The sequence below is a fragment of the Hippocampus zosterae genome, chromosome 12 (genome assembly GCF_025434085.1).
Source record: "Hippocampus zosterae strain Florida chromosome 12, ASM2543408v3, whole genome shotgun sequence".
NCBI classification, from domain to species: domain Eukaryota; kingdom Metazoa; phylum Chordata; class Actinopteri; order Syngnathiformes; family Syngnathidae; genus Hippocampus; species Hippocampus zosterae.
The window spans coordinates 14,448,302-14,458,268 of record NC_067462.1 but is presented as its reverse complement, the minus strand read 5'-3'; the positions used below and the strand labels follow the sequence as shown (position 1 = coordinate 14,458,268).

Below are 9,967 nucleotides of genomic sequence, written 5' to 3'. Positions count from 1 at the left end.
CCGCGAAAGCAAATCACGTGTCAACTTGCTAAAATCTGTACCGAAATGTCTAATTGTTATGTGTAGTAAATTACGTTGACATTTTACAATAATTTTGTTACCCTGTTTACACTCACTTGAACATTAATCGAACAAACTATTATAATTGAATTGACTGATTTCAACACTACTAATTACTAATTTGTTGTGTACAAGTGATAATTTTGTGGTTTCACGGTCATAACGGCCCTTCGAGGGAAGATATCATTCCAAATTGGCCCACGATTAAAATCAGTTTGCTCTACCACAGGTGTCGAACTCAAGGCCCGGGGGCCAAATGTGGTCCGCGAAAGCAAATCAAATATGTCAACTTCCATGATGCTTGCTAAAATCTCTAAAAAAAAAAAAACAATTCTCATATGCAACAAATATAAACATATAAAATAAACATATTGTAAGCATTTTCGTGTAACAAAGCCCCCTCATTACAGTAACTTAAACAATAGTTGAATAAACCGTTATTATTAACTTTTTTTATTTGGTTTCAGTTATAACGGCCCTCCAAGAGAAACGGTAACTAAAATGTGGCCCTTGGCAAAAATGAGTGACACCCCTGCACGAGACCATTGCCATTGGGTTTTTTTCATGTACAGTAAGCAAAAATGCCCTCAAGAAGGCACAGAGAGCACAAACCTTATCGCCACCAAAAGAAGAAAAATAAAATTGTTGGAATGCAAATTGGACCACTTTTGCCCCACTCAGTTGAGGAGCTTCCACTGTCATGTCAACAATCATGATCAAAGAATTTTCAAATCTCCTTGTACAGTCAAAGTGTGCGTATAGAAGAACAAGTAAGACTTTAAAAGTTATATATGAATGTTCCTGGTCAGATGATTGAAAAAATATTACTTCCATGCTGCTGTGAATATCCCCATGCAGAAACAGAGGCAGATTTATGAAAAAAAAAAAGTGGAATTCTAAAGACTTGCCAGAGAGTCCAGTGTCATTCCTTTTTTGTCTCTGGAAACCGAGTCTGTTTGTTTAGGGGGCCGACGGGGCCATCCTGGCGCCTGAGCTACCCCTAAAGTCAAGTCAGCAACAGGATGGCGGCGTGTCGCTGGAACCTCGTGATGGAGTTCAAAGCCTCACAAACACTCACACAGGGACACACAATACATATTCAATGGCTCCATATGGTTATAGTTCAAATAAGTGCAAAAATAATGCCAGTGTTGAAAAGTAGTCAAAGACAAGGAGGAACTTCAGAGGACTAATCTGAAAAGGGAAGCTATTTTATTGCAGGGAGTTTGAGGCTCTGCGCCGCCATGGCAACATGAGTGCATCATTTAATGTAGAGTCGCTAATCTAATGTGACCCAGAACTCATTAGGTGTCTCGTTACAATTTAGTACATAGTCTGACAAAAAGTTTTTAACTGGGTGTTTGTTTTATTTTTTTTTGGGAGGGGGGGGTTGTCTTTTTTTTTTTTTGTCTTGCAACAATTTAGTCAGTAATCTTACAGGATTTAGTTGGAAATTGTCCAGAAAATGTTCTAAATATGTTTTAACTCGATTTTTGGATGGGCAGGTTATTTATTCTCACAGCAATTTAGTATATAATCTTAAAAATTATTTCAGCAGTTAAAATATATCCTATACTTCTATATTCAAATGGATTTCTTTTTGACATTTTTCCTGATTGTTACATCTATTGAGTAGATATAAAAGTAAATAATGTTACAAAAACATAATTCCATATTCGTTTTTTGTACAGAAAAATTACAAAAAATGTGCCAAATATTAAAATACTCAATATTCATTAGGATATGTAATTTTTTAATTCAGTCACTTATTTTTGAGACTTGCAACAATTGATAATGGATAATCCAAAAACCCCAAATCTGACAAAAAATGTTCAGTATGAGTTGTCAACTAGATTTTTGTGCATTTCAACAGGATTATTTTTTAAAAGCACCTTTTTTCAGCTTCCAGCATTTACTCGATAATATAACAAAGATTTTGGAGGAAAGATGACAAATATATTTTGCATCACATTTAATCAGGATTTTATTATTGTTATTTATTTATTTAGTATCCACGCGGTTTGGGATTCTTCTGATAAACTATGTATACTTTTCTCAAGATATTTTCTTTCTGTGTGTACTTTACTTGGTCAGAATAGGTAATATGTCAACATAGTTGAATGGATTGAAAAGAGCTGAGATTTCAAAGTTGTTCGGAAGTACAAGAAGTGCCTGTTTGACTAATTTATTCCCAGATGTGCTGCTGAGGCCCTAATTAATTGTCCTTCATCTGGCCGTGTGTGTGTGTGTGTGTGTGTGTGTACGTGTGTTTAGGTATGTCGACAGTGCTAACCCCATGTTTCTCTCTTTCCGCCCCGCTTTTACCTGTCATCTGGCAAGGCTAACCCCTGCTAGCTCCCTGCCAAATGCTCATTCTCCAGCGCAGCCGTACACACACGTTGCACGAATCAGCTGAACCGTCTCCGCCCTGAGAATAACCCCCGTGACAGACAGTCCTAGTGGCCTCCCCTTGTCAACGCAGCCTGCCGGCAATGCTGACAGCCAGGGCGCAGGGTGGACAGGCTTCCACAGGCGCTGCATGGGCCATGGCCTGGAGAAGCACATAGTATAGACCGTAGGTCCTGAGATACGGTTTATGGGAATCATGTGGTGCTGGAAACTATTGATAGTAAGAATATACATCTTTCAGTGCAGTGCCACGTTGTACCACAACATGGCGAGCACCACTGAAAAAATACAGGGTAAAATTAACAGCAACAAGATTAATACAGTGCTATTTGTTCAGTTTAATTATTAGCTGTTCCCACAAAGCTGAGAGAATATACTCGTTTAGCGTTTTTTTTAGGTTTATAATTAGCATAACACCTACGCTTATTTCCATTCCCTTGTCTCGGGTGTTTCACATGATTGCCCACTTGATTAAGATGAAATTATATGACCAATTGACATTTTTTTATTCAACAAAAGGTTACTAAGTATTGCATAATAAAGTAAACTACAATTCTTAAAAAAGTTTTGACCTTCCTTCTTTTGTACGGATATACGGCAGTACTGAAATAATTACCTTGAATAGGAACCTTGAAAGCTTATGTTTGATATTAACAAAGATGAAAATGAGGGAAATTCCCCCTATTATTATAGTGAGTTTCAGTGAGTTTTCTTTTTTTTATTGTTTTATTTCCTGAATAAAATATTTTTAAATTTTAGTATTAGTTCTTTTGTTTCATTAGCTTGAACAACCTTTCTGGTTGAACATTTTGGTTTTAAATAGACACTCTTTGATTTTCTTTTGTTATATTTCAATTTTACGACTAAACTTTAACTTCGAGCAACAGATAAACAGCTTGGAGGAGGGACACAAGTCTTCTTTTCATGACCCTGAAGTGATGTGATGATAGTTTACGATTTCTTGACAACAAAAGAATGTGAATATGTAAAAAAACATAATGAGAATGAGAAAGTATAAAAAGAAGTTAACCAATGCAAAAAACAATAAAACATTACAGCTTAAATGAAATAAAATTGACACCATATAGAAATGAAGTAGCTTCCCAAGTTGATCCTTCTTCAATATTTTTGGGAATGTCAAAAAGAAGTTGCAAAGCTGGTTGCAAAAAGAAAACGGCCAACACACAATGATAATCCTTTGATGCTGGTTGAATTTAGATTTCTAAAAGGGGCTCAACATTAAAGGTTCTCGGTAAAAGTGTACAGTTGCTGTAGTTACCATTTCCTGCTCATTGTTGTTTCGCTTGACCGCAATTTCTCAGCTTATCTTCACCTTGAACACAGCATGCCTGAACTTATTAAATATGGGTTTCCATCTCCCGTAAAGCTAATTAATTCTATTTTGTAAAAGCCCAACACTTTTATACATTTTGTGCCATTTTTTTCTTTGATGTTTTGATCAGTTTTTTTGTTCACATTTGCATTGAAGAATGGCAAAAGGCCTACTGAGTTTGCCTGTTATTCATACAGCGGGAGACAAGGCTTCAAAAATAAAAGGATTATAATTAAGGTTGGATGCTGTCAAGGTTATGGCAGGTTTGGTGTATTGCGCTCGGCTGGCACAGTCCAGTGGTCAGTCTCTGCGGGGCAAATCGTGAAAGGGTTTTTGTTGTTCTTCCATTGGCAAATCCAAATCTGCAGGTTCTCCTGTGAGTCCGAATAAAAAAAGATGGCACCTAATCCAAGCGCAGTGTCTCTTGTGACTTTGCCGCACCAAAACCAAAACACAGTTATGTGATGATGATTAAATCATGATGAAATAAACGTCTTTTAATACAGTGTCTTTGAACGATGCACAGAAGTGCAATAGAAAATTACATTGCAAAATTGTATTGGATGACATCACAGGCCTTTTATAAACCAATGTTGATTTTAAAAATGGCAAAGAACGCAGGTGTAACTTAAATAACAAAGATGCAACGTGATGGTAGATTGCATCAGAGATATGCCATCCTGTTTTGGTTTTGGTTAACATACAGTAAAACCTCAGTTTTCGAACGTCCCCGTTATCTACCAAATCGGATTTCAACCAGAAAATTCAATATTTTTACGACTCGGATTACGACCAAAAACAGGTTTTCGACCAAACTGAGCAAACTCGAATACGCCACTCGACTCCTCTCGGCTTCCTTACACGAGGAAGTGACGCTTCCTTGTGTAATGTTCATTCTGAGCAGAAGTGTTTGCTGTGATTTAAGCAAATCCGACTGTTATTTCTGCATAGTGTATTAGCCCCCAATCATGGGTAATAAAATATTTTCGGATTTCAAACAAATCACTTTTTGAACAGCCTTCTGGAACAGATTATGGTCGAAAACCGAGGTATGACTGTACCTAACTATCAAAAAGTGAATTATCCTTTGTCTTTACTTATCCTATCGAGGCTCATGGGTGGCCCTGTGGAATTAAAGTGCACTATACAGAATTTGTACATCCGTGAATGCATGTGAGGTGTTTCCTGCGGAACGTCAGCGTAAACAGCCATATTGGAAATGTGTCATTTCGAATGTATTGTACATGAATATCGACATTGAACCGGAAATGGACACTTGCAACTGAAGTTTCAATCCAGCCTCAGACATTGTATTCATGACAAAAAAATAAAGACTTGCGTATGATCCTAAAGCCGTGGAGCATCTTTTTATGAATATTCTGTGTAAAGTCACACCCATAACTTATAAAGGACTGACGTGAGAGGAGCATACGGTATGTCCGAGCAAGGCAGAGCAGAGAGCGCTGGGACTATACTGCATAGGCCAAATACATATTTATGAGTCACACACACACACACACACACACACACACACACACACACACAAGGCTGACTTTTCAAAGCTCGCCAAGCTCGGGGAGACATGCGGGCACCCAAGCTGGGCATGGAAAGGGCAGGGTGAGCGGGCCAAAATCGGCAGGGGTTTGGGTATCCACGCCACTTTGTTTATTCTCAACTAGTGGAATCGTAGTTCAACCTGAAACATGTTGATGTTGGAGTACGGACATAATGGCAATCAAGAGAACCGACCATGTCTTTTCCTGCTTGATATGGCGCTTTCCTCTGATGACAGCTTTACTTCTTCAAGGTTATCACGTGTGATCTGGCAAAGAAAAGGAGCTCAGGTAGCAACCAATTCAGGTCAGCTATCGAATGGCCCGTCCGGCGTTTGCTACAAGCACCGCAGTTTGGTCTCCTTCACCCAGTTCTTCAAGGCTGCCTTTAATCTCTCCTTCCCGATCCCCACCCCTCTTTGATGTGCTGATGCCCTTCTTTGGCTTACTCAATATTTGATCCATTCCACTTCATACGAGCTAAATCCAGTCGAGGTGGATTCACATGGACAAGGCATTCCCTTTCTTCTACTTCTGCCCCTTTTTCTCGCACTGTTCAACAAAATGACTGACATTGGGAAGTCTCCTTTTCCCCCATTCTGTCACGCTCCATTTGCATTGGTCCTTCCACACTTTAACAAATGACGGGTTGGGCTGTCCAATTTTCCAAATCATAATACTACAGTGGGAAACACCAAAAGCATGCCACATTAAAGACATGCAACAGATGGACTGACCCTAAGAAACAATAACAATGACAAGAATGAGGCTCTCCTGTATTTTCTTCCGCACAGAGAAACACAGTTTATTCCCGAGGAGACCTTGGGTTGAAAGAAAATGGAGACTGTGGAAACTACACTGTCTTAAGCTAAGGCAAGGCCACTTTGGGCGCCATTTTTCAAATCACTAGATACATATCGAAAATATACTGTACATCAATTATTTGAAATATAACTAATTTTGGTCAACCTCAGTTTTGTTTTATAGGAAACAATGGAAATAGAAAAAAAAAATTCCAGCTTCATACTGTCCCAATCTTAAAATCATTTTAAAGGTAAATAAGTCAAGTAGTACTACAACAAAAGAGCAATGAAAGACTCAAGGCTTTATTTTCTGTGCCCAAATCAAGTCTGGTGCGAGCTGTGGTCGAACTCTGCGCTCGGGTGGACTAGACTAAGTTTTGGTATTTTCCTAGAACCGTGCAATCGGACACAGCGGGGTACATTTCTAAAAGGGCACTCGCGTCGGTGTGAAGACAGGCGACTTGATTCACCGTCAATCAAAGCAGCTCCTCTCATTCCCTTTAAATGCAGTGCATGAGAGGTGTGCGGATAGGTCTTGACATGGCTGCAGATTATAATGATTTGCTTGTTTTCTAAAGCATGTTTCTAAGGAACTGCGAGTAGACATCCACGGGAGGATGACATAATCAGACAGATCTGTGAAGTAGGCACTTGAGGACTTCACTCCACCGCAGTAGAACAGGTTTGAAATAGTGCCCGAGTATTATCAATAACTGAAACTTATAATTACTAACCTCTTTTAATAGAGATCTCAAAAATGGTATCAGATGTTTGCCCTTCGAAAAGGTGGACTATTCTTACAACTATGTCTAGATAGAAAAATGGGTGTGTGTTAGCAAAGGTATCCAACTTGAAAACTGCCAAACAAACCAATGCAAGTGACTGACTGTGGTGACCAAGCTAAAGGTGATGACAACAACACGTGTGCTTTAACATACCATGCAATCAGATAACTGACCTCAGGGCCAGGACGTGTCGACTTCAAACTTCTGCACCAACATGATACAATTAACGCTAAAAGCAAAATATTAGTGCGGTGACTTCGTACTCAAAATGTGTCTGTTCTTCTCATACAGGAAAACACTGTGGAAAAATCTCACCGTTAACGGGCTTTGTTATGCTATAGTCATATTCAGTGAGCGACCCGAGTGCCTATGCCCAACTCTTCTCATTTTCCGGAAGACATCTACCATATGGCTTTGCCGTCTGCATGTGCATAATTACAAGCTTGATGTTGTATGCCGGGCGACAGTTCTACTGTATAAAAAAACAACAACAACAACAACAAAGAATTAAACAAAGGAAGTGGTGAATAATACCCTCTGTTTGACTAATATGCTGTACTCTAATGATTGTAGGAATCCAGATTTGTCCCGGCTTGTTAAAGGCTTTTAAAGATGGCTTATTAGAGAGCAGACGGTTTATGTAACACTGAACTCGAACCCTCCACTCTTCTGTGCCGCATTAGTTCCACTCAGTTGGCTTCCAATGACCTATTCAATGTAAATGTACTGAGTAATAATGAGTGGCGGACTGTGGAGGTGGCACTTTAATGGCTGACGAGTAGACGAGTTCTATAACTAGAAGTGGAGAGTGTGGGAGGCGGGGGGGGGGGGGGTGCAAGGTCATAATGATAAAGTAAATTAGTGGACCATGAGTTAGCCAGCAGATAAACACTGTGTCAAGGGGGCATTTGGGAATGCCTAGGTGTAACAAAAGGACCAAAAAGGACGAAAATGCATTGAAAAGGGCCTCAAACAAGTAGATTCACACTTCAGAGGTTCTTGTTGGTGAATACATGAATTAATGTAATGGACAAATTAGTTGCAGCTAACAGTCCTTTTTTATCTTGGTCAAAGGAAGTATTGAGGGGGAAATGTTATTTTCCGCATAGTCACATTGTCACTTTTTGGCAAATCAAATAAAATGGATACAATCTGGATTGTTAAAACAAAAGGCATAAGGAGTCCATGAGTATCATTGTGGAAAGGGAAGGTCATAAAAGTACAGAACAAGCGATACATTGACTTAATCCTCTGCAGCGATGCCTGCGTCCCCGTTTCTCTGAATGCATCTGCATACATTTCCTGCAATGGCATGAACAGCAACTTTTAACATTACGGTATTATGACACGATAAGCCTTCTTCTGTAGTCTGATCACATTAGGTACCCTTGCACACCCTAATGAGGAATTCAAAAGCCGTATTAAACAGGGCTGTAGTCAAGCCCATATTTATGGGGGTCCTAATCAAGTTCGAGTCACAAAGGTCCGAGACCGAGCCAAGTCCGAGCCCTCAAGGTCCAAGTACAAGTCCAAGATCAAGAGTAAACCTTAAGACAGAAAAACATTATTTTCACAACCACAAAAATAGAGACATTTTCTAATGCTGAACACTCTTCTGAGATGGCAAGGAACTTTTGGCTTTATTGGCTTGGTCGAGTCTATAAAAGTTCAAGTCAAACGCGAAGGAGTCCGAGTCATGTCCGAGACAACAAAAAAATTCCGGACTTGAGCTGACACGGTACAACAGGACCTGGTATTAAGACTTCTGCCTTGAAACAAAAAATAATACAGAGTTTTTGGATTAGTGAATTTAAAAATACATTTATTATGGTGGCTGTACTTTGTCTACTGGGAGGTGTTTCTAATATGCTTCATACCTTTTTAGCTACAACGGAGTGCCCAAAATATTAGAAACTGCCCACAATCCGATACTGTACACCATTGCAATCTACGACAATAAGCATATTGCCCATCCACGGTGATTGGGTTGAAAGGCAGTTTGCAATATTCTTCTCGGCCAGGAGCTGTCAGATGCTCAGGGCATTGTGAGAAGGCATGTTGTCAGGATGAATCAGCTATCAGTTGTTCTACCACAACCCTCACTTCTTATCATGCACTCTACCTCATACACAATGTTGCAAACACCGCGGAACCTCTGTCGATGTGCCTGGTTGATAGTCTGGCCCTGTGGCAACAACTCGCACTGGCCGATGCCTTTCAGGTGCAAGAATGGGATTAAAATGACTTTGAATTTGTGGCTCTGTGCTGAGCCCTCCATGATCATGAATCAAGATTGCTTCCTCCACTTCCTGCTCAGTGTCAAGGTCAGGTTTGTGGATTCTGCTGCTGCTTAGTAAGGTCTAGATCTATTCTAGTGGATTACAGGGCTACTGTCTGCCCCAAAATCCTTCACTTTTGGCTTTCATCACCCAACTTTTATTTTTTAAATCAGTATTTATTGTCTAGAAAGATAGTCAGCCCTGTGTTTACTCATGAAGGGTGAAAAATGTCCAAGTGGTCTTCTTTTCTTCCTTCCATCCTTTGGTTTTTCTGCATGGGGATCTGAAAGTAAAAGTGTGGGTTCCCCTGCTTTCCAAAATTGAGGTTCCACTCTATGTGGACCTTGTCCTCTTCAAGCAGCTCTAAATTCTTGATGATTTCTGGCCCATTCGTTAATCATCGGCCCGTATTTTGCCATTCGATACCTGACTCTTATTGCGGCGACCATTGCGCATCATCAGGTCCTCCGGGGTGTTGTTTGACACCAGGCAGCTCGTGCAGGCGCCAAGTTGATCACGCCGCAACCGCTCGTTCTTTTACTTGTCTCTTTAGGCTGTCATGTCGGCACTGTTACCTCGGAGACAGACACCCAGCATATCCCAGGTTGAGTTCCCTGTTACCATGTGGCAGCCATTGGAAACAGATGGTCTCCAAACAGCCTGTCATGTTTACCGCTGCCGCCATAAAAGACAAGAGTCCAACGATACGTTCCCTTAGGAGCCGCTACGGGATCACACGAAGCAG

At 40.2% G+C, this 9,967-nt stretch overlaps 1 long non-coding RNA gene across 1 annotated transcript in view; it reads right to left on the bottom strand.

Moving 5' to 3' along the window:
* Nucleotides 1–1,944: 1,944 nt before the first annotated feature.
* Nucleotides 1,945–9,967, bottom strand: part of LOC127611765 (uncharacterized) — a 29,387-nt gene continuing 21,364 nt past the window's right edge. Inside the window, exons 2-3 of the long non-coding RNA XR_007965448.1 lie at nt 8,181–8,245; nt 1,945–2,611 (exon numbers count right to left, since the gene is read on the bottom strand). This is a non-coding gene — a long non-coding RNA (uncharacterized LOC127611765). The remainder of the gene's footprint in view (nt 2,612–8,180; nt 8,246–9,967) is intronic.